The 25,159-nt window shown below is 39.1% G+C and overlaps 1 protein-coding gene across 4 annotated transcripts in view; it reads left to right on the top strand.

The window, feature by feature from the left end:
* The window catches only part of CDK14 (cyclin dependent kinase 14), a 563,146-nt gene that overhangs the window by 221,191 nt on the left and 316,796 nt on the right, over positions 1-25,159 (top strand). The window lies entirely within an intron of this gene.

Below are 25,159 nucleotides of genomic sequence, written 5' to 3'. Positions count from 1 at the left end.
ACTTGCCGCAATGTATGTCTCAAGATTCAGAAACGAATGGCAGATTTGTGCCTCAGGAGTCAGAGAGGTCTTGTACTGATAGAAACCTTATGTATTACATGTAAGAAACAAACACTTGTATTTTCTGGTCATCTTTTAGACTTCTTCCAAATAACCTCACTGGATGCTATGCTTACTTTTATGTATCTAATATAAACCATTGGTTTTACTGAAATGTAACTTATTACAGACAATAGAGTTTTATGCACCGTTTTCATTCAGAATCAAAGTGAAATGTGTTCCTGAATGCTTGTGGATAGTGAATTTCTTCCCCTTTTGAAATTGTTTCCTAGCGTTACGGTGATTCTTCATCCCTCCTTCCTGTACCCACACACAGGTTTGCTTGCTGGGATATTCAGTTCAATGCAGCCAATACTTATTGTGTACCTACTATAGACATCTGGACAGATATGAAAAGAATGAAGGGTGAGAGTTAAGCTGTTATTTAAACTTGGGGATAGATGGATGAGAGGCTAGAAATAACTTGTTTCAGAGGACAGGCTACATCTGTTTTCCTGCTAAGAAGGACTGACTGTCTTATTGCCTTGTTACTGTCACCGGAAGCTGTCAGCCTTTCAAGCTAAGACGTTCTTTTCTCCTGTCTTTTCTAGACTAGCGCCTCCTTATCTTCCTTTCAAAGCCCTGTTTTATTTTAAATGAGTGAAAAAGATAGCGAGTGCAGTTATCCCCACTGGGTAGATTGGCAGAGTGATTTTCAAGAACGAAGGGATGATCGGAATTCAGGTCTTACCTGTCACTTGAACTGTAAAGTTTGGAAAGTTTATGATCCTTAAAAATAAAAATATAAGAAGGCTTTTAGTTTTCTTTAAAGACTTTATAGTGATTTGCCAAACGTATCCAGCAGAACAACCAGAACAGGGCACTCTCCTAAAATTAATTATGAACACCTTTTGATATATTAAGACTTAGGAAGGCAGGAAGGACAGGACTTGAAATAATTCCTTGTCTTTTAACTGTGGCCTGTCTTATCCCTTGCTTTGTTGGGGCAGGGCTGGTGGGTTAGGGAATTGGAAACAACATGGAAATTTGTGGCCTGAGATCAAGGTAGGACGGTGCAGAAGCTCTGAAGAGTTGTGACTGAGTCAGGCCACTTAACAAATGGATTCTCACATACTGAAGGACTACGGCTGGTCTCCTTTGAGAGATTTAACCAAGACTGTAGAAATTCTGAGGGATTTTCCTTTCCTTTTTTATAGACATTATGTCTGTTTAAATTACAATGCAGTGAATAAAGAGAATATACAAGAGAGTACGTACACACACACACACACACACACACACACCCCTACATACATATATGGTGGCATATAGGAAAAAAAGGCAGAAAGGCACTTAATTATGGTTATATACCAGCTGGGATTATGATGGATCTTTTTGCTTTTTTACCTTCTGAAATTGTTGAAAAAAATTTTTTTTGCAGTGACTATATTTTACTTTCATAATCAGAGTAAAACATACTCTTATTTTAAAAATTAAAGGCACAGGGGATTTTTTGGGTAGTGAAACTATTCTGTGTGATACTGTAATGGTGGACACATTTGTCAAAACCTGCAGAATGTGCAACACAAGAGTGAATGTGATCTATGGACCTTAATTAATAATGATACTCAATAGTAGTTCATCAATTGTAACAAATGTAGCCCACTAATGCAAGATGTTAATCATAGGAGAAATTGTGGGATGTGGGGGTAGAAGAAGGGGTCTATGGGAAGCCTCTGAACATTCTGTTCAATTTTTCTATAAACCAAAAACTACTCTAAAATATAAAGTCCATTATGTAAAAATGAAAGTATTATAGAATATTGTTACCTTTTTGTTGGTAACCGAACATGTTGCTTAGTTACCTCTGTTATGGAACTTCACCCACAGTAGCACTTATATGTGAAATTTCTGGTGGGGTAATGGTATTTTCATTGTACATAATGAAAATTATGCTATCAGCTTTCCTCAGTGGAACAAAGGGAGCTGGAAGGATTAGAAGCTGGATTGTGGTTAGTTGAGGGTACTTCTTATACCTGTGGTAGTTCCAGACACCTGCTTATACAAAGGAGGAAACTAATTTTTACAGAGTGCCCACTCCATACTGGGTACTGTGCTAGGTGTTTCCCATGTCTTCAGGTAGCCTGTGTAGCAGTCTTGTGATATAGATATTATTATACTCTGTTGGAGATGAGGAAGAACTTTAGCAAGGTCATAAGCTAGCAGAGACCAGAGCCTAAAATTCAGATCTATCCCACCCTAGTTCTTTTGACTTATTATAGTTCTACTTCTTAGTTGTGTACTAGCCAAATTTAGCACCTTTTATTATGTATTTTCTTACGAGATGCCATTTTGATCCTACAAAACTATCATTTGACGTTTTGGCAATAATGTTAGGGCTTTGTGAAGAGTTTGCTGGTTCCTTTTTTTTTTTTTGGCTGCGGGACTTGTGGGATCTCAGTTCCCTGGCCAGGGATTAAACCCAGCCCACAGCAGTGAAAGCCTGGAATCCTAACCACTAGGCCACCAGGGGACTCTGTGAAGAGTTTGAAAGAAGCCAGCTTAAGGAGAGAAATGCTCACTTAATAGTGAGCTGTGCAAAAGAAGGCATTGAGAGTGGATGGCCAGCTAATACTTGGTAACACAGCTAAGGAAAATGAAGGCAGAAAGGAAGGGGGTTAGAAACAAGTGACACAAATTAGAGAAAGCAGTAGCTGCTAGAAAAGGCTTTTGGAACAAAAAAGTTTTTCACTCAGAAGAATCAGACTGTGTTAGACACAATCTGACAGTTAAACACACATATCTGTGTGTGTCTGTACATGCACTCACACACACACACACATGCACACAATTGGCACTCTCTAATAAAAGCTGGTATCACAGTTAACAAGTGGCTAACCAGAAGATAACAGTTAGGACCTGAAACCCTACTTTGTAAACTCGTTAATCCTTCTGTTAGTGTCTGCGTTGGATGAGGATCTGAGGGAAGAAGTGTCATGACATTGCTGGGTCGTAGCACAGAACTTTCACAGGAAAACCAAACAGCCTTATCGCTAATGTTGCTTTTATTGGAGAGATTTTTCGCAGCGATGGTAATTTTCCTACTTGGTTTTACTGGACCAAGGCATTATTATTGTATTGTAAGGCATGTTCTGCTGTTGATTACTTAGTTTGCTTGTTTTAAGTAGGTGAGAGAAATTGAAATAGCTCCTTAAACATATATCTTCTTCATCAAGAATGGGAGCTGCTGATATTTGGTTAGAGGTCATAGACATTTGATATAAACCAAAAAATTGACACCAAATAATGCTATTTCTCTTTCAGCCCTAATATTTCAACTCAGTGGTCATTAGTCTCAGTCCTTTTTTCCTTCAAAAAGTACATACTTACAGTTTAATGTAAATCATATGTACTTGTCACACAGAGAGATGCAAGTTTCAATTTTAAAAGTAGTGATTTATCTTGATATTTTAAGATTAATTTTGCAGCTTTCTCAGAAAATTGATGAGGGGGAAGGGTAAGCTGGGACGAAGTGAGAGAGTGGCATGGACATATATACACTACCAAATGTAAAATAGACAGCTAGTGGGAAGCAGCTGCATAGCACAGGGAGATCAGCTCGGTGCTTTGTGACCACCTAGAGGGGTGGGATAGGGAGGGTGGGAGGGAGACGCAAGAGGGAGGAGATATGGGGATATATGTATATGTATAGCTGATTCACTTTGTTATACAGCAGAAACTAACACACCATTGTAAAGCAATGATACCCCAATAAAGATGTTAAATAAATAAATAAATAAAAATAAAAACAAAGTGAAAAAAAAAATTCCCATTGAGCCTTGGAGTACCCTCAGCAACTGGCATATAACAGAGCAACAGAGCAATGCCAGGCTCTGCAAGCTCATTCAGAAAGATTTTGAAAAAGTAGAAAAGCACTTTAATTGCTAACCGCACAGGCAATTAATCCTGGAGCCTGGAGGGAGTGGGCCTGTGGAAGCATAGTCAGGAGGTGATGTTAGGAGAGGTGAGTTCGAAATGTGTTTTCAGTAAACCCTGACTTTGGCCAAGGGATTTAACTTCCCAGGGTCTCAAGTTTTAATCTACAAAATGAAGAGCTTGCTGTAAATCATCCGAAAGCTCCCTTTCAGCTCACATTGTGTTCATCTAGAACAGACAGTGAAAAGAGTACGGGTCTTAACGTTAGGAGGCAAGGATTCTAAATTCCTGTGCTGGGTTTTGGTCTCTCCTTGAAAATGAAGGATGAAGTCAAATTATCTTCTCAGAACTTCTAGATAGGAAATGCTCTATTTTCTGGCCTACGTTTATATTCTATTTGCACAAATTTGCAAAGAGATGTTAGGAATGATGACCAGGTTTCATTTCTGAGCTCTAGATCGTGGTTCATGTGATCTTAGCTCTCTCTGAAGTCAACAAATGATGGCTGAGAAAGTCTCAGAGCCATTTAGGTCCTTTCGTTTTCTCCTTAGCGCTTATCACGCTCTAACAAACTACGTATTTTACACCTTTCCCCTTTTTCTTGTTCTTTATTCTTTTCATTTTCTCTCCCCGACAGAATACAAGCATCATGAAGGCAGAAGTTTTGCTCATTTTGTCTTTTGCTCACTGCTGTGTCTCCAGTGCCTCTCATGTAGTAGTCACTCAATAAACATTCATTGAGTGAATGAATGAATTCGCATGACATTTTATAAGCAAGTATTGCATTACATCTCTGTGCCTTAAAGCCATGTATTCTATATTTTAAGGTATTTAAATGATAGAAATTACTTTAAGTAAATCTGGTTAAACATTTTTTGACATCAGTGTTTTTATCCCACTTATTCTTAAGGCTTCGTTATATTCTTCATCTTTTAAAATCATTAAATGGAAACATTATTTTCTAGTGGAAATTTCCATCCAAAAATTGAGTGAGCCCCTTTTTGAATTCCTTTTGTAATCCATTTTTCTTCAAGAATGAAGTGGTAATTTAAAACTAGCAGGAAATAATACATCCAATTTCAAATGTACAATGTGTAGGCAAGTGGAGATTGTTTTTGCTAGCTTTCTTTTCTGGTGCCACTCATTTGAATACATTCCCAACAAACCTCCTAAGACTTGTTGTAGTAAATTATGTTATTTATGTGACAAGTAACAGGCACCACTCAGTGCTAACCTTTTATTAGACATGTACATTTTCATTTCAGTTAATATAATACCTATATGAATTTTTCTGAAAAAATAAAATGAGAATTATTCTTTTCCCCCTTGGTGACACTATTATGTCACTGAGCTAGAATGGCAGTTAGTAATCTAGTTTCTATCCGTTAACAGCTGTTCTGTCAAATTGTCACTAGAATAGTACATTTAAGAAGTTAGTTTTATGTGAAAGGATTCCCTCTTTTCAGATGGCAGTTCATTCTATGTCTGAATCTTTTAGAAGTGCACCCTCCCCCCTTTTTTGTATACAATAATATACAAAAGCTGTGAGGACCCAAACCTTTGTCTCTAACCTTGTCTCCATTACTTTTCTTCAGACATCTTCTTTTTCAGCCAAAATAAACTACATAATATTTCCCCATTTATGAGTCTTGTTCTTTCCCTACACTCAAGTTCCTTGAGCTTAGAATGTTCCATCTCCTCATAGCACATCCATAGGCTCTTCTAGAGTGACTCGTATGATACCTATCTTATGAGATTCCACACTTTGCTCCAGTTGGAAGTTATCTCTCCTTCCTCTTCATTGCCTCAGTATTTCAGTTGTTCAATTATTACTCCTTCATGACAATTATGCAGATCTGTGGTAGTAAAGGTAACTTGTGTGTTTCTTCTCATCCCCTTGCGTGTAGAAGTTTTACTTAAAGTGAGGATCTAGGTAAGATTCTTCTTGGAGGCGCCACGGTCTGTGCTGTTGCTGAACATTCTCTAGAATGTTCCAGGACTGTTGGCAGGAGGCCATCTCAGTGTGCCAAAGGTAGCTAACCGCACATTTCCATCAAACTGAGCAGTACTTCAGGTGTTAAAAAGGGAAAAAGAAATCTGTTCATTTATTGAGGTAGCAGGAAAGGGGAAAAAGATACAAACACATCAGTTGCCCAGTCTCCCACACCAGGGTAGGTTAGGACTGTGATCTGGGCAGAGGATAGGTGTGGCTGGCTGTGGGTTTGATCAGTCATCACCTGGTTGTAGACCCATCACTTACCTTGGTTTTTATGAGGTGATTCATTGGGAAAGAAATGAGCATCATGTGAATAATCGAAATGGTACCCAGCAGTCTCACATTGGGGCCCCACTTATATATAGACTGATTTCCTGCCATTTCCACCTCTTCCTTCCCCTTCCCCTTTGTCAGGAGCAGTTTGTTTTCTGGCTAGTCCGTTTCTCCAGAGCTGTTGTATATGAATGGAGGAAGGGCAAACAGAACCTAATTTCTCATTACCTTCTTTCCTTCCAAGACTCCATCAAAGAATTTTGGGGAAAGGCTGGGGAAGGGCCTGGCAAGGATACTTATTTATTTTTGGTTCAGTTGCTTTATCTTACATTGAGAAGCAGAGCTAGTAATTGTACTTATCAAAACTTTTCTCTAGGCAGGTCATACCAAGCAATATGGAGTTGCTTTTGGATGCTTGTCTACTGCATAGCTAACCTACACATAGTATGACTTCCAAGGTTGGATAGTCACAAACAAATCACAGGCATTTACTAAATGTTAGCTGAATGAATGAATAAGTAGTTTGATAAAGAGATGCCCACCTAAGAAGAGAGTAGAGAACAAAAGGATTTTGAAAAAATTTTAAATGATTTTTTATTAGCTACAATTATAATGTAAAATACTAGATATCTAGATAAAAAACATTAAACAACAATAAATATATGAGAAAAGTAAACTCCCATTCCGCCCACACTTCATCTGCTGAGCCCAGTGTCATTTGGCACAGGTAACATAGCTTGTGGAGTATATCCACCCCTCCACTCCCCTTTTAAATACAGACTACTTTCAACTTGATGTTTTTCTTCCCACTAAGTATATCTTAGGCATTTCGATATTACTACTTATAGTAGAATTATTGCATTCTTTTTAATGGCTATGCAATTTGTTTGTTATATGAATGTGCCATATTTTATTTAACCAGAACACAAGGAGTGGGCTCTTTGGCTGGTATCAAGTTTTTCACTGTTTATTAAGAACATCAAAGAGCACATTTTTGGTAATGTACCTTTGCTTATTTCTGCATCTGTGTCTGTGAATTCCTAGGAGAGATGCTGGTTCAGGGGCTATGAGAAATATTTTTTATTTTTAACATCTATATTAGAGTATAATTGCTTTACAATGGTGTGTCAGTTTCTGCTGTATAACAAAGTAAATCAGTTATACATATACATATGTCCCCATATCTCCTCCCTCTTGCATCTCCTTCCCTCCCACCCTCCCTATCCCACCACTCTAGGTGGTCACAAAGCACCGAGCTAATCTCCCTGTGCTATGCAGCTGCTTCCCACTAGGTATCCATTTTATGTTTGGTAGTGTATATATGTCCATGCCACTCTCTCACTTTGTCCCAGCTTACCCTTCCCCTTCCCCGTATCCTGAAGTCCATTCTCTAGTAGGTCTTCATCTTTATTCCAGTCTTGCCCCTAGGTTACGCTGACCATTTTCTTTTTTTCAGTTGTTTTTAGATTCCATATATATGTGTTAGCATATGGTATTTGTTTTTCTCTTTCTGACTTACTTCACTGTATGACCACCTCACTACAAATAACTCAATTTCGTTTCTTTTTATGGCTGAGTAGTATTCCATTGTATATATGTGCCACATCTTCTTTATCCATTCATGTGTCGATGGACACTTAGGTTGCTTCCATGTCCTGGCTATGGTAAATAGAGCTGCAATGAACATTCTGGTACATGCCTCTTTTTGAATTATGGTTTTCTCAGGGTATATGCCCAGTAGTGGGATTGCTGGGTTGTATGGTAGTTCTATTTTTAGTTTTTTAAGGAACCTCCATACTGTTCTCCATAGTGGCTGTATCAATTTACATTCCCACCAACAGTGCAAGAGGGTTTCCTTTTCTCCACACCCTCTCCAGCATTTATTGTTTGTAGATTTTTTGATGATGGCCATTCTGACCAGTGTGAGATGGTATCTCATTGTAGTTTTGATTTGCATTTCTCTAATGATTAATGATGTTGAGCATTCTTTCATGTATTTGTTGGTAATCTGCATATCTTCTTTGGAGAAATGTCTATTTAGGTCTTCTGACCATTTTTGGATTGGGTTGTTTGCTTTTTTGATATTGAGCTGCATGAGTTGCTTGTATGTTTTGGAAATTAATCCTTTGTCAGTTGCTTCATTTGCAAATATTTTCTCCCATTCTGAGGGTTGTCTTTTCATCTTGTTTATGGTTTCCTTTGCTGTGCAAAAGCTTTTAAGTTTCATTAGGTCCCATTTGTTTATTTTTGGTTTTATTTCCCTTTCTCTAGCAGGTGGGTCAAAAAGGATCTTGCTGTGATTTATGTCATAGAGTGTTCTGCCTATGTTTTCCTCTAAGAGTTTGATGATATCTGGCCTTACATTTAGGTCTTTAATCCATTTTGAGTTTATTTTTGTGTATGGTGTTAGGGAGTGTTCTAATTTCATTCTTTTACATGTAGCTGTCCAGTTTTCCCAGCACCACTTATGGAAGAGGCTGTCTTTTCTCCACTGTAGATTCGTGCCTCCTTTATCAAAGATAAGGTGACCATATGTGTGTGGGTGTATCTCTGCGCTTTCTGTCCTGTTCCATTGATCTATATTTCTGTTTTTGTGCCAGTACCATACTGCCTTGATTGCTGTAGCTTTGTAGTATAGTCTGAAGTCAGGGAGCCTGATTCCTCCAGCTCCGTTTTTCTTTCTCAAGATTGCTTTGGCTATTCGGGGTCTTTTGTGTTTCCCTACAAATTGTGAAAATTTTTGTTCTAGTTCTGTGAAAAATGCCAGTGGTAATTTGATAGGGATTGCATTGAATCTGTAGATTGCTTTGGGTAGTAGAGTCATTTTCACAACGTGGCTTCTTCCAATCCAAGAACATGGTATATCTCTCCATCTGTTTGTATCATCTTTAATTTCTTTCATCCGTGTCTTATAGTTTTCTGCATATAGGTCTTTTGTCCCCTTAGGTAGGTTTATTCCTAGATATTTTATTCTTTTTGTTACAGTGGTAAATGGGTGTGCTCTCTTAATTTCACTTTCAGATTTTTCATCATTAGTGTATAGGAATGCAAGAGATTTCTGTGCATTAATTTTGAATCCTGCTACTTTACCAAATTCATTGATTAGCTCTAGTAGTTTTCTGGTAGCATCTTTAGGATTCTCTTTGTATAGTATCATGTCATCTGCAAACAGTGACAGCTTTACTTCTTTTCCAATTTGGATTCCTTTTATTTCTTTTTCTTCTCTGATTGCTGTGGCTAAAACTTCCAAAACTATGTTGAATAATAGTGGTGAGACAAGGCAAGACAAGGCAACCTTGTCTTGTTCCTGATCTTAGTGAAAATGGTTTCAGTTTTTCACCATTAAGGACAATGTTGGCTGTGGGTTTGTCATATATGGCCTTTATTATGTTGAGGAAAGTTCCCTCTATGTCTGCTTTCTGGAGGGTTTTTATCATAAATGGGTGTTGAATTTTGTCGAAAGCTTTCTCTGCATCTATTGAGATGATCATATGGTTTTTCTCCTTCAATTTGTTAATATGGTTTATCACGTTGATTGATTTGCATATATTGAAGAATCCTTGCATTCCTGGGATAAACCCCACTTGATCATAGTGTATGATCCTTTTAATGTGCTGGTGGATTCTGTTTCCTAGTATTTTGTTGAGGATTTTTGCATCTATGTTCATCATTGATATTGGCCTGTAGTTTTCTTTTTTTGTGACATCTTTGTCTGGTTTTGGTATCAGAGTGATGGTGGCCTCATAGAATGAGTTTGGGAGTGTTCCTCCCTCTGCTATATTTTGGAAGACTTTGAGAAGGATAGGTGTTAGCGCTTCTCTAAATGTTTGATAGAATTCACCTGTGAAGCCATATCTGGTCCTGGGCTTTTGTTTGTTGGAAGATTTTTTTCTTTTTAATTAATTAATTAATTAATTAATTAATTTATTTATTTTTAGCTGTGTTGGGTCTTCGTTTCTGTGCAAGGGCTTTCTCTAGTTGCGGCGAGCGGGGGCCACTCTTCATTGTGGTGCACAGGCCTCTCACTACCGCGGCCTCTCTTGTTGCGGAGCACAGGCTCCAGGTGCGCAGGCTCAGTAGTTGTGGCTCACGGGCCCAGTTGCTCCGCGGCATGTGGGATCTTCCCAGACCAGGGCTCGAGCCCATGTCCCCTGCATTGGCAGGCAGATTCTCAACCACTGTGCCACCAGGGAAGCCCCTGCTGGAAGATTTTTAATCACAGTTTCAATTTCAGTGGTTGTGATTGGTCTGTTAATACTTTCTATTTCTTCCTGGTTCAGTCCCGGAAGGTTGTACATTTCTAAGACTTTGTCCATTTCTTCCAGGTTGTCTATTTTATTGGCATATAGTTGCTTGTAGTAATCTCTCATGATCCTTTGTATTTCTGCAGTGTCAGTTGTTACTTCTCCTTTTTCATTTCTAATTCTATTGATTTGAGTCTTCTCCCTTTTTTTCTTGATAAGTCTGACTAATGGTTTATCAGTTTTGTTTATCTTCTCAAAGAACCAGCTTTTAGTTTTATTGATCTTTGCTATCATTTCCTTCATTTCTTTTTCATTTATTTCTGATCTGATCTTTATGATTTCTTTCCTTCTGCTAAGTTTGGGGTTTTCTTGTTCTTCTTTCTCTAATTGCTTTAGGTGTAAGGTTAGGTTGCTTATTTGAGATGTTTCTTGTTTCTTAAAGTAGGCTTGTATAGCTATAAACTTCCCTCTTTGAACTGCTTTTGCTGCATCCCATAGGTTTTGGGTCGTTGTGTTTTCATTGTCATTTGTTTCTAGGTATTTTTTGATTTCCTCTTTGATTTCTTCAGTGATCTCTTGGTTATTAAGTAGTGTGTTGTTTAGCCTCCATGTGTTTGTATTTCTTACAGATTTTTTCCTGTAATTGATATCTAGTCTCATAGTGTTGTGCTTGGAAAAGATACTTGATACGATTTCAATTTTCTTAAATTTAGCAAGGCTTGATTTGTGACCCAAGATATGATCTATCCTGGAGAATGTCCATGGGCACTTGAGAAGAATGTGTATTCTGTTGTTTTTGGATGGAATGTCCTATAAATATTAAGTCCATCTTGTTTAATCTTGTTTAATGTATCATTTAAAGCTTGTGTTTCCTTATTTATTTTCATTTTGGATGATCTGTCCAAAATGACAGGCAGGTCCACGTCTGCTGGTGTGTTTTGGAGTGTCTGTGACCTTATTATGATTTTATATAGCCTCTCTGCTAACGGGTGGGTCTGTGTTCCTGTGTTGCTAGTTGTTTGGCATAGGGTGTCCTGCACTGTAGCTTGCTGGTTGTTGAGTGGATCTGGGTCTTGCCGTTGAGGTGAAGATCTCTGGGAGATTTTCACCATTTGATATTACGTGGAGCTGGGAGGTCTCTTGTGGACCAGTGTCCTGAACTTGGCTCTACCACCTCAGTGGCACAGCCCTGATGCCTGGCTGGAGCACCAAGAGCCTGTCCTCCACACAGTTCAGAATAAAAGGGAGGAAAAAAAGAAAGGAAGAAGAAGATAAAAAAAAAAATAAAATAAAGTAAAATAAAATAAAATAAAGTTATTAAAATAAAAAATAATTAAGAAAAAAAACTTCTTTTAAGTAATAAAAAAAAAAAAAAAAACGGACAGCTAGAACCCTAGGACAAATGGTAAAAGCAAAGCTATACACACAAAATCACACACAGAAACATAAAGATACACACTCACATAAAGAGAAAAAGGGAAAAATATATATATATCTTTGCTCCCAAAGTCCACCCCCTCAGTTTGGGATGATTCGTTGCCTATTCAGGTATTCCAGAGATGCAGGGTACATCAAGTTGTTTGTGGAGTTTTAATCCACTGCTTCTGAGGCTGCTGGGAGAGTTTTCCCTTTCTCTTCTTTATTCGCACAGCTCCCGGGGGTTCAGCTTTGGATCTGGACCCGCCTCTGCGTGTAGGTCGCCTGAGGGCATCTGTTCTTCGCTCAGACAGGACGGGGTTAAAGGAGCAGCTGCTTCGGGAACTCTGGCTCACTCAGGCGGGGGGGGGGGGGGAGGGAGCGGTACGGAGGAGGCGGGGCGAGCCTGCGGCGTCAGAGGCGTCGTGACGTTGCAGTAGCCTGAGGTCGTGACGTTGCAGTAGCCTGAGGCGCGCCGTGCGTTCTCCCAGGTAAGTTGTCCCTGGATCATGGGACCCTAGCAGTGGCGGGCTGCACAGGTTCCCTGGAGGGGAGGTGTGGCTAGTGACCTGGGCTCGCACACAGGCTTTTTGGTGGCGGCAGCAGCAGCCTTAGCGTCCCATGCCCGTCTTGCGTCCGCGCTGATAGAGGCGGCTCGCGCCCGTCTCTGGAGCTCCTTTAAGCGGCGCTCTTAATCCCCTCTCCATGCGCACCAGGAAACAAAGAGGCAGGAAAAAGTCTCTTGTCTCTTCGGCAGCTCCAGACTTTTTCCCGGACTCCCTCCCGGCTAGCCCTGGCGCACTAACCCCCTTCAGGCTGTGTTCACGCCGCCAACTCCAGTCCTCTCCCTGCGATCCGACAGAAGCCCGAGCCTCAGCTCCCAGCCCCGCCCGCCCCGGCGGGTGAGCAGACAAGCCTCTCCGGCTGGTGAGTGCTGGTCGGCATCATCCTCTGTGCGGGAATCTCTCCCCTTTGCCCACCACACCCCTGTGGCTGCGCTCTCCTCCGTGGCTCTGAAGCTTCCCCCCCTCCGCCCCCCACAGTCTCCGCCCGCGAAGGGGCTTCCTAGTGTGTGGAAACCTTTCCTCCTTCACAGCTCCCTCCCACTGGCGCAGGTCCCGTCCCTATTCTTTTTTCTCTGTTTTTTCTTTTTTCTTTTGCCCTTCGCAGGTACGTGGGGAGTTTCTTGCCTTTTGGGAGGTCTGAGGTCTTCTGCCAGCGTTCAGTAGGTGTTCTGTAGGAGTTGTTCCACATGTAGATGTATTTCTGATGTATTTGTGGGGAGGAAGGTGATCTCTGCGTCTTACTTTTCCGCCATCTTGAAGCTCCCTGTCATGAGACATATTTTAACTTTTGATAGATTTTGACCAATCTCCTTTCCCACCCCAATAACATACGGCCTCAAAGTGTATGAGTCTATTTCCTTACAGCCTTGTCAATATGAAATATTATTTGGAGTAATTTGCTCTGAGATTCATGCTTTAGGTTCCCTCCCTGATAATTGCCCTCCTCCCCATTCAGTCCTTTTGTTTGTGCATTGCGGGTAGGGGCTATCAGGCCATCACGAGCATTGCCTGTAGTTCTGGCGGACGTTAAGCTCTGCAGTTTTACGGGTAGAAGCCTGGCATAATGGTTTGGGAATCAGAGATCTGGCTCTTGGCCCAGCTTGCTACCTTGAATAAGTCCATTTTGTTTCTTTATTTCTCATTTTCCTAGGATATAAATATCAGACGTTTAATGCCTACCTGACATTTTTTATCAGTCTCTGAGAATGAATTGGAGAAAAAGGGGCTAGAGAGGGGAAGTGACGCACCAAATCGTATGGCTTTTGACAGTCTCTGGGCCATGAAATTTTACCTGAAAAAGTGCATCAGTTGGACTAAATGTCCTCCAGGGTCTGTTTAGATCTTTCAGTCAATGCATCTATGTTTGAAACGATGTGAAAAAGAAGTCCTGTGCTCTTAACCTTAAGGGGTCCCTATTCCACCTAGTGGGTCTCGTTGGAGCTTTGAGATGAACAGTTTGAAATGGGTATAATTTCATTTCAGTCTATTCTTCTTTGGTAGGAATTGTGATTTTCCTGTAGTAACAACTTCTTCCTTGTTCTCCTTCTAGTACCCTTTCTTACTCTGTTGGTTTGTGGGACTCATAAAACCCTCTTTGAATTGACTGCTTCCAGTTTCCTCATAATTGTACTTTAGCTCATGCAATCAAAGTGATGTTGGATTTTTACTCGCAAAATATTAATTCAGAGATCACAAATGTAGAGGCTCATCAAATAACAGGCTGAAAGAGCCTCTATCACTTTGGGGGAAAAAGGAGGATGGGGAACCATAATAGTGATGTCTTGTGTAAGGGGCCAGTTGTGTAGCTCCAGACACACAACTTTTACCCACATCTGTTATTTCTGAAGAGCCAAAGTTGTGCATTTTATATGAAATCCTCCGATTTTTAAATACTTCATAAATATCTAAGACATTGCACAGCCAAACAAACCAAGTCCGTGGGTTGGATTTGACTCTGCTGTAAACCCACGTATGGTTGAGAACATCTTCTTCCTTTTCTCATTGCTACCACCTTATTGTTTATGAACTTATCTCATGCTGGGTAAAAGTGTTAGGATGTAATTTTAGTTTCTAATATGAGGTTTTAGAAATAAATTACAGTTTCAAACACATCTTTTATCATCTTTCCATAATCTGAAATATGAGTGGAGATAAAGAAAATAATGCCTTTTTACTTATAGCATTGTTTATAGCATTTCACCTACTTATGAAAGGAAAACTCCTAATAACCCTGTAAGATGTTTCTTTGCTTCTTTTTAAAAGCAAAGATGTTTCTTTGCTTCTTTGCTTCAGTGAAATATATAGCCTCAGTGTGTTTGTCAGTTATTACAAAACTGAGAGTGGATTTATTTTGATCAACATATCCAGGCTGAACTAAACACATTATAATAAGATAACCAATCCACAGCAGAGTGCAATCCTAAGAACTTGCGTTGCTGGCAGCGATTTATGGAAGATCATTTAAGGATTTTATTTTTCTTGTTCATGCATACATTATTCAAGCTGCACTTAATAGGCATCTTCTATAAACTCAGCACTGCATTGAGTGCTATGAGCACAGCAGGAGTGAGAGCAAATCATATTGTGAGTGGGGGATACAGACAGGTGGAGGTAGGTCATCAGGTAATTGTAACACTGGGACAGGACAACTCACGGTGCTCAGGGACTGATAGAAAATATGTCTAACTTGAGCTTGGGGTCAGCAGAGACTTCCAAAGGAAATGATAGCTAAGTTAAGATCTGAAGAGTTGGTAGGGATGTCTGAGGCTCAGACGCTATGGGGGAGGGAGCAGAAGAGCCAACACCCCAGAGGTCTGAGAGGAAGTGGTGAATTGGAGATCTGGAGGAAGCGCTGTGTAGCTGGAGTTCACAGTGTGGAGGGAGTTGGAGCAGCTGGGGGCGTGGGGAGCTCCATCAAGAGCCCTGTTGGCGCAGGTCCTTGGCAGTCCTGTTAAGCAGCCGTTGAAAGATTTCAAGAAGAGAAGTGACTTGATCAGATAAAGGCGATTTTAAAACGCCAATTTGAACAGCAGTTCTCCCCCCGCTTTCTTCTTTACTTACTCTCTTTTGAAACCTCTTTAGTCCAGGTGGTGTTGCTACAAGTGAAGAGTTGTGCAGATATGTCTGTCATGTCTGATGTTCTTCGAGTCTTCTTAGCTTCAGGTTTTTCTGCCCCCAACACCTGGAAAGATACGAAGATAAAGGGAAACCACAATCACAGCAAAACACTAGGAATGAAGAGGAGAAAACCAAGACAATGAGAGTGGGTAATGCTTACTTTGACAGAAACAGAATCCTCTTGTATCAGGAGTCAGGGGGCCAGGGTTTGAATCCTATGGCCAAACTTCTGTGTATTATTATAATTTCCTCAATTGTCAAATGAAGGGTTGGATTTAGATGCTTTTGAAGATGACACTCACTTTGAAATTCTATGAGGACTGTTTGAATTGTGCGTGATGATTCAGTCACCCTGTGTTAAGTCAAACAGAGATGTCTTTAATGCACTAAGATTTTATATATATGTGTATGTATGTGCTTGTGTATGATGTATGTGAAACAAGATGAAGTTTTATTAAAAAGGGAAATGTGGGTCAAAGGAGGTAGAATACATTTGAGAAAATGGCAGTCACGCTAATCATGGGCGGATGTGCTCCATAGTCCTCAGGAGTTGCCTTCATGTATGGAAAGGCAAGTTGTATGAGCGGGAGCTATTGTTGTTACCAGTCACAAGTGTACACCTTGAAGAGACACTAAAAAAACCCCTCCACAGTCACAACATTTGAGGCTCAAATGTTGAGCCCACCTTGATAAATGCAGGGCCAAATTATCCCTTCCCCGAGTTCCTCTGGCTGGTGGTGGTGGAGACAGAGATACAAATTTCCTAGAAAATTTGACACCATAGTACTATTTTTTTTTCCCTTTGTCATTTTCTTGCATGGCTTTTTTTTTTTTTTTTTAACTATAGTGACAGTCTGAAGTTACCTTGCTAATTTAGAAACATAAAATATATCATGTACAACTTACTTGTCTTTTACTTGACTCGTATAGTTATCACAGTGGTTAGTGTTTTATCTTAAGCAACTGTGATACATTGCATGAAATCTAGTACTTCTAAGATGTTGCCAGTTTCTGACAAGTAGATAGTGACTTTAAAAAGATGAGACTCTAATAAAAATTTTAAAAGTTACTATTTTTGTGCTGCAGTGACTTCCCTAGTGTAGAAGAGACTTAGAAAGTTCTTGTTTTCAGAAAAGTTTGGGAACTGCTCCCCAAACTCATTAAATACCATTTTGCATAAACAGTTTTATTATCATCATCATAGGATTCTGAATACTGAACACTTAAGATGTCACTCTACCTTTTATAGGTATGTTTGTTTTCCTGTCTTGTTTTCATGTATTTCCAAATATGGAAAAGTCTCCTTCAAATGCTGCCATAGCCGAGGTTATGTGAAACAGGAGAGCAGTGAGAGCTCTCAGAGATGGCGTTTGCCAGTCCTGCCTCCGTGCAGTTGGAAGGCAATTCCTGAATGAATCCTTAACTGCTTTTCTTAAGTACCTTGTAAACCTGAACATGTAAGTGGTGCTGGAGCCGGCCAAGTGTTGTGTCATTAGCAGCTGAGCATTATCGGACATTGAGCAGGAGGGAGCACCGATGGGAGGGAAGCAATCCGGGACTCGTTGTGTTAGCGACCTTCCCAGAAGTGGCAGAGCTCACTTGCTGAGTTGAACTTGGGTTCCCACCTGGGCCACCACTGATTACAGGCCGCATGAAGGAATTCAAGGCTTCGTCCAGGCCTAGGGACAGCTGGCTCAGTTCTGTCCTGGGGAAGTAGAAGTGAAGGTGACATGACTGCCTGAAGGTGAACGAATTCTGTGAGAAACATGGTGCTCTGGGGCTGTGCGCTTTCCACTGAGTTATGCTCTCATTCGTCATTTTTATAGCTTTGACTTTGTTATTCAGTCATATGAAGTGGTATTATGTTTGAAACTTCAAGTCAGGGGACATTCAAGGGTAGGAATTAACCCCAACCAAGATTCATATTCATTTTTTAGTCTTTCACTTGTCTTCCCTTTTTTGCTCATAATCTGTTTACAGTATCTCCAGACCTGCTGATTGTATCTGTTTATCAAAGCACTGGTTCTGAGGCAGTACGTATTGCAAACATTTCACATAAAACTTTACTCTTTCACAGATTTTAAAAATTGCTGTGGGATTGAAAAGGTCTTATAACCATGACCTTAACATTTTATTCATGTTGCAAATATGAGCTCACAGTTTTGGGGTTTTTGAAATGCAGGAGAAAATCCGCACACATCAAAATACCATCAAATTTTCAGAATAAAGAATTCTGTCTTCTAGCTCAAGACTTTATATTTTTCAGTGGAATCTAACTGGCTGTGTGCATGTGTCTGTGTGTGTGTGTGAGAGAGAGACACAGAGAGACAGAGACAGAGACAGAAGTAGATACTAGGTAAATGAAATGATTGATTGAATTGTTGTTTCTATTGATTTGCTTGTGGAACAGTGAGTAAATTGCAGTGTAACTAAGTGTGTAAACAGACACACACACTCAGTAAGTATGTTACACATTCCTATATATCAAAACCATAACAAAACAGTGATTTTCAAACTTTAGGATACGTAAGGATTGAATAGAAAGCTTGGTGGAAACACAGCATATAAGTTTCATGGGAACAAAAGTTTTGTCTGTGTTTCTCCTGTGCTTAGTGATTGGCACATAGTAGATATTAAATATTTGTTGGATGATTCTTGGGCCCCACCCCCGTCTATTTGGATTTGGTAGGTTTGGGATAGGACCTGATGCATTGGCATTGATATCAGGCGCATCAGTTGACTTTGATGTGGGTGGTTGAAGGACCACACTTTGAGAAGCACCTCATGGTGGGCCTGTGGCTGTGGCTGTGAGATGGAGGGGGTGGAACCTCCTGTGTCTGCAAAATTACCCTGCTCTGTGGAGGAGCCTGATAGTGATTGACTGGTGTCTTTCAAGGTCAGGACCTTAGGCACTGGGACTTGCAGCCATGGCAAGGAGTATATTTTCTGATTTTCAACTTATCTTAATTTTTGTAAAAGAATACAATAATAGCTATTCACATAGTTTCATGTAAGGAGAGGTTGTTTAAGTCTAGTCAAACAAAGATAGCTATTATGATATAAATGTTTATTTTTCTTCACCAGAAGACATAAGGGGCTTGGTGCCAAACCACATTATCTTTTTTTTTAAATTATTGCATACTTTGTACTATTCTTACTGACTGTACATGTAACCCACTGTAACAAAGTGTAAAATAGTTCAAATAAAGTAAATTGCCTAACAGCTTTTCAACCTAGTTTTTACAGCCAGACAAAAAACAACTCTTGTGTTGTCAAGTCTTCCATTAACCCTCGGCTCCTAAGTGGTCTCTTTCCTGCCTAAAGACAGTCCATGGAGCATAGCTACCACTATCTCCAACCCTGTTGCTTGGCAAGATGTGTTTCTGCTGAAGTTATTAGTGAGATGTTTACATTTGAGAAGAACCACATCTCGCATTCATGTACTACCTACATATGTGTGGATCTTTCCACTGGCAAATTGGAACAAGATTAGCTAGAGCATGGAAAGGCAGCTGGTGGCTCATTTACAGGTTCAACTGGGAGTAGTTGGAGACAAAACTAGGAATCTTTTGCAATAAGTAAATTAATCTTAATGCAGGGAAGTAACCACTTAGACAAGAAATGGTTTCAACATTTTTGATTAACGTGTGACATGAGTGCAAATTAGAGGCTGACACGGGGCGTGTCATGTTCCAGGACAGGAAAATAGACGCTTATAATGCAAGGATTTGCACCAATACCTTCATGAAGAGGGATTAGTGGTTAAGGATCACACTGTAGTTATAATGATTCATTATTGTAGCTGCACATTAATTGTGTAGTTAAACATCAGTGTACCTTTTATAGTGTTATTTCAGTTCTCTTTAGCCAATCCACTCTAATAAAGAACTTTTCCAGGTATCTCTTTTATTATAAAAGGAATATATCTTTATCATAAACAATTCAAATGATATAGAAAGGTACTCATACAAAATTAAATTGTTTCTATATCCCTCCCCTCATCTTTAACCATAGTTTGATGAACGGATTCTTCCTTTTTTTTTTTCTTTCTATTCAGTCAATTATTGGCTGATTAATTAGTTTGAATATTAACAGTGGGAAGAGTAACCATGCATTTGTGAAGAAGTTAAAATTGCTTTGAACCAGGTAAACTCTATTAGGTTGAATCACTCGAAATTGCTGTGTAGTTAGGTCAAAAATGTCAAATATTGGCAGTTTCACGTGGTTAAGCTATACTGTTAGAGGAACCTGTGCTTTGAGTGGTTTAGCAAGCTGTCAGTGTGGTCCTGTGAGGCTGCAACATGGAAATAGCCCCCAGCTGACTGCTGTTTGCCAGTAGTCAAGTGGTGGATGCACAGGGAGTGATGGCAGAGGGGCTGGCTGAGGCTGTAATTCCAATACCACATTTCAGGTCTGTGATGGGGAAATTAGGAGGGGAGCAGAGCAGGGGGGATACGCAGTGGGACTGAAGTTCTGTCCATCCTCAAATAGAAAACCTCAGCTATGGAGCAAGTAAAAACAGTAGACTTTGTGATGGATAGAAAACAAGTTATGTGATACGTATAAAGTATTCCTAACCTTTTGTATTATCTTTCCACATTTGGATAGCATGTGGTGAACAAAAAACATGTCTCTAAATCCTTAATGTGATTTTAGCTAAGTTAAGTTTATTCGACATCACATGTGGTTTAACCTTGTGTTTTGGATTAGCTGTGACCTCTTTCCCCATAACAAAGAGTTGACTCTTTTGTATGTATGTGTGTAAAAGTATAAAAAGTAAAAATGGAGTCAAAGATACAATTCCATTTTTTAACCTGATTCTCCTACCTTTTCATTTATTAGTTTATGGTTTTGTGTGTGTGTGTGTGTGTGTGTGTGTGTGTGTGTTTATCAGATCAGATCTCATGTAGGGGAAGGTCCAGAACTGTGTAGAACTACAGCATTTCTCCTATTATGTAGCCACAGTGGGCCACACACCTTCTGGAACCACGCCTAAGTTAACCTGGAGCTGCATATTGGTTTTCAGGGCAGGCACGAGTGCCTTTCTCTGTCTAGATCACCTCCTCATCACAGACACAGTTAAACAAGCACTTTTGTCTTTCTCTGTTTATTTTGTTGTTGCTGTTCACCCCCTTGTTTTTCCCATTCAGAATATTTTCGCTATGAAAATATTCAGAATCCACTGACAAGTAAGTGAGAAGTAGAACTTATTGAAATAAGTAAAAAGATAAATTTGGAGTTTGGTATTAACATATACACACTACTGTATATTATATTGATAGATAAACCACAAGGATCTACTGTATAGCACAGAGAACTATACTCAATATCTTGTAATAACTTATAAGGGAAAAGAATATGAAAAAGAATGTATAACACACACACATATATGTATAACTGAATCACTTCACTGTACACTTGAAACTAACACAACATCGTAAATTAACTATACTTCAATTAAAAAAAGAAAGTATACTATTATTTCTAGTATAAAGTGAATTTCAGCAGCCTTAGAGCTATCTAGCTCTGGACTTCAAGGAAAGGTTTATGTCTGTTGTGGTTGTAGCTTGAAATATGGTTGGCTTCTTGGGTTTAATAGGTAGTAATCTTTGTCTTCTAGAAAAATCAAGTAGCAGCCCCTCCAGCCCACCCCACTGAAAAAGGACACATAAAAATGATGAGAGGAAAATGTGAATGCACTAGTTCTTTCCAGAGGCTAAAGGGGGAGTGAGCAAGGATGGGTTGTGATTATTTGTGATCTCTCCTTTCGTAGTAGTAGGATGTCAAATAATGACTTACAAGAATATTTGAAATAGTAAAGAAGGGTTTTGTTTGTTTGTCTTTGTTAACATTGCTTTTTAAAATAACCGCTGCAGTGAAAACGTTATAAAATGAACACACTCTGAATTTTTCTATAACTCAAAATTTATTTTAATCATGATGAGATTAGCATTTAGAAGAAATTTAACTCTTCCACCTCAGAGTGGAAACCTAGGATGTTTATTCTGAAAGTGGGAGATCAAGGTTTCTATATGCCTTCAGACAGTGGGTGTCTGAATCCTGCTACTAAACTAAGGGAGGACTCCCTTTGTCCACCTGTCCTACTGGGACTTTGTCAAAGGCAGTTATCTTTATGAGCAACAGTGTTTTTCTGTTTCTGTATTGTTTCGACATCACAGCCCCAGAATTATTGTTAGCATTTTTACCCTCACCCTTAATTACAAGTCTTTTATGTCATGTACGTTTGTACCTTTTCAAGCCTCACTGGTGAAATGAATTTAAAATGTTTGCCATATGTTTGCTTAAAACTTGTGGGGAAACGAAGCGTGCTAGAATGACTAACGCCAGTGTTACAGGATTTGTTTTGTATGTAAACGATGAGAAAATAACGTGGTATATTTGAGATATTATTAGGATTACATGGAGTAGTATTTTGACAGTGCTTGTCTTGAAAAGGGAGACATACTGACTCTAGGACTTGTAGGTGTTAATCACTGGACTGACTTGGCAGCCCAGGAGACTCACTTGCCTTGGTAACAGCAGGAGTGACAGTATCTCGCACCTGGCTTGGAGCAGCGGCTGTTGCCTTGGCAGCCTCCAAGTTAGTCAGGTCTGTCACCTACCCTCATGTTGGTAGATATTGTGGTTGGTTTTCTGCCCTTCAATGTCATTTTTCTGCCATCAGCTTTGAAATTAGTGGCTTTAGCCTTTTCCAAATACAAATTCGTTATGTTAATCTCAAAAGAAAAAGCGCTTATTTTCAAATACAGTTCTTGGTAGTTATTTAACTGATAGTGTGGTTTTAAAAGTGTATGTAAATATAGTTAGAAATCTAAAATCTGTAATAATTGAGAGTTAATAGAATGAAATATGGAGGCTTTGAGTCTTCATGTAGAAATGGTCAAAAATGTCATGTAAAAAATGACATGACTTTTGTGCTATAATATTGGTCACCATCAGGAAGATGTATTTTTTTTCCCAGGATAAATGATGGCAGAGATCTGATTTTACTGAAATTGTAGGAAAAACACAATGAGAAATGATGGGTGTGAAGATGTTACTTTGAGAAATGAGAAACAGTTTAGGTCTAAATGGTAAGAGAGGAAAGGCGGCAATGGGAGAAAAGTAATAAAAAAAAAAAAAGCAACAACAGAAAGCATTCTCTGGGGATGGGATATTCAATGAATTGTAAGCTTCAGTACCTTTTTGGAGTTGTTGCTGATAAATATCATCACTGAATTTGACAAACTGAAGGGATAACTTGAAAAATGAAATCAGACAGGATTACAAAAGATATTATATGTTTCCAAAACTTGCCTCACAAAGCTAGGTTCCTTTCATAAATGTAATATTCATGAGGTCCTTGACTCATTTTACCTATGCATATTCCTGCACAGGCTAGGTGTGAAGTACTGTACCTGGCCATCACTTCCAAATACCCTGTTGTGGTTTGAAATCTTGATCTTTGAGGATGAGTCTGCCTCAGAAGACTAGCGTAGGTCCAAGTGTCCTTTTTAAAATTTGAGCACATGTGCAGTTGGTTCCCCAACGGATTAATGATTAATGCCTGGGGATTAGCTATGTAATAAAGGTTTACTTGTTTGAGGCTGACGGTTGAATAATGAAAATATAATGAAATATTTGAATAATTAAAAGAAGGAAGATTGTAAATTATTGGAATTAACAGTACTAAACTCTATTGTACATCTATGTAGTGGTTGTTTCTTCAAAGTTTGTGTGCTGTGATTTTATTGTTATTTTTAGTAATTATTTTCTCATGAGTGCTAATTTACAAAGCTCAGATAAAATAAATTTGTAGATATTTTTACTATAAGGTTTTTAGTGTGTAAAACTAACTTGCCCACGGCAGATATATGTGAGGCGGAAGAGAGGGCCTCCCCATGATAGTTAGCTTAGACCTCTCTGGCTTTGGACGACACACTGATGCTGCTGATTCAGTTTCGGAGGAAACACACTTCTTGTTGTCTTCTGGTGTTGGAACCAGCCACACCAAGTATTCTCAGTCTGAATGGCCTTCTCTGGACCAATTAAGTGTTTGTTGAAGTTCATCTTTGGATTAAAGATATATTATATTGTCCTGAAATAGGTTTGCCTGGTGAAGACAGTGGAAACTCATAGCAATAATAACTCTAAAAACAGGAGCTCACATTAATTGGGGTCATACGAGAATGTAACAGTCTACAGGCTTTACCTCTGCCTTCTCTGGGGACTGCCCAGTATAGCCTCTTTGCATGATGATTCCATATCTAAAATACCATTTTATTTCAGTAAAATATTAAACAATCTAGACTTGCTTTTTCTTTTAGTATGTTAAAACATAGATATATCTTTTTATTTTTAGTTTTTAAAATAGACTTTATATTTTTAGAGCAGTTTTAAGGTTCACAGCAAAATGGAGTGGAAAGTACAGAGAGTTTTCATATACTCCCTTCCCTACCCTCCACCCCAATCCTCCTCTGCTATCACCATGTCTCATCAGAGTGGTACATCTGTTACAAGCGATGAACCTACCTTGACACATGATTATCACCCAAATTCCAGAGTTTACAGCAGGGTTCATGCTTTGTGTTATAAATCTCTTTTTAAAGAGGTGGTCTTGCAGCATTATTGAGTATCAAGAGTTTGAGGTTTGTCCAGGGCCACCCGTGCTGTTAACTAGGTTCTCAATAAATATTTGATGAATAAATGAGCAGTTACAAGTTCCTGACAGAACACACACAAAAAAATGTGTTTTGTGTTTCTTTTTTCTCTTCAGGTTGTATACCAAAAACCAAAATCGAAGACACGGTGCTACTAAAATAATTAACAATGATAGAGGAAGCTTCTGTTCTTTGAGTATTCTACCTGAATGGCCATTGGTGTAGGCCAAAAGAAAAAAAATATAAAAAGATATATCATATGAACACTAATCAAAGTCAAGCTGGAGTGGCTATATTAATATCAGACAAAACGCTTCAGAGTAAAGAAAATTACCAGGGACAAAGAGATGCATTATATATTGGTAAAAGGGGCCAATTCACAAAGAAAACATAACAATCTTAAATGTATATATAGTAAACTACAGAGCTTCCAAGCACACAAAGCAAAAACTGGCAGAACTCAAATAAGAAATTGACAAATTGCCAGTTACAGTTGGGGATGTCAACGTCCCTCTCTCAGTCATTGATAGAACCACTATTCAGAAAATCAGCAAATATATACTGTAGAAGAATTCAATGATACCATCAACCAGCAGGCTCTAATCGTCATTTATAGAACTCTCCATCCAATATCAGCAGAATATATATTTCATACATATGGAGATAAACCATATCCTAGGTAACAAAACAAACCCTAACAAATTTAAAACAATTGAAACCAAACCAAGTATGTTCTCTGACCATAATGGAATCTAACTAAAGATTAATAACAAATAACAGGTGAACTAATTGGAGGTAACTTAATCTAAATGAAAACCTTGTTCCTCTGCCCTTGATTCTGAATTGTTATTGGCTTGGAAAATGAGAAAATAGGTATATTTCTTCTGATGATGTACCAAAATGATAATGAAA

Source organism: Balaenoptera physalus (assembly GCF_965194825.1).
Source record: "Balaenoptera physalus genome assembly, chromosome: 8".
Lineage (NCBI taxonomy): Eukaryota > Metazoa > Chordata > Mammalia > Artiodactyla > Balaenopteridae > Balaenoptera > Balaenoptera physalus.
Note: the sequence above shows the minus strand (reverse complement) of the source record. Positions and strands in the feature narration are given on the sequence as shown.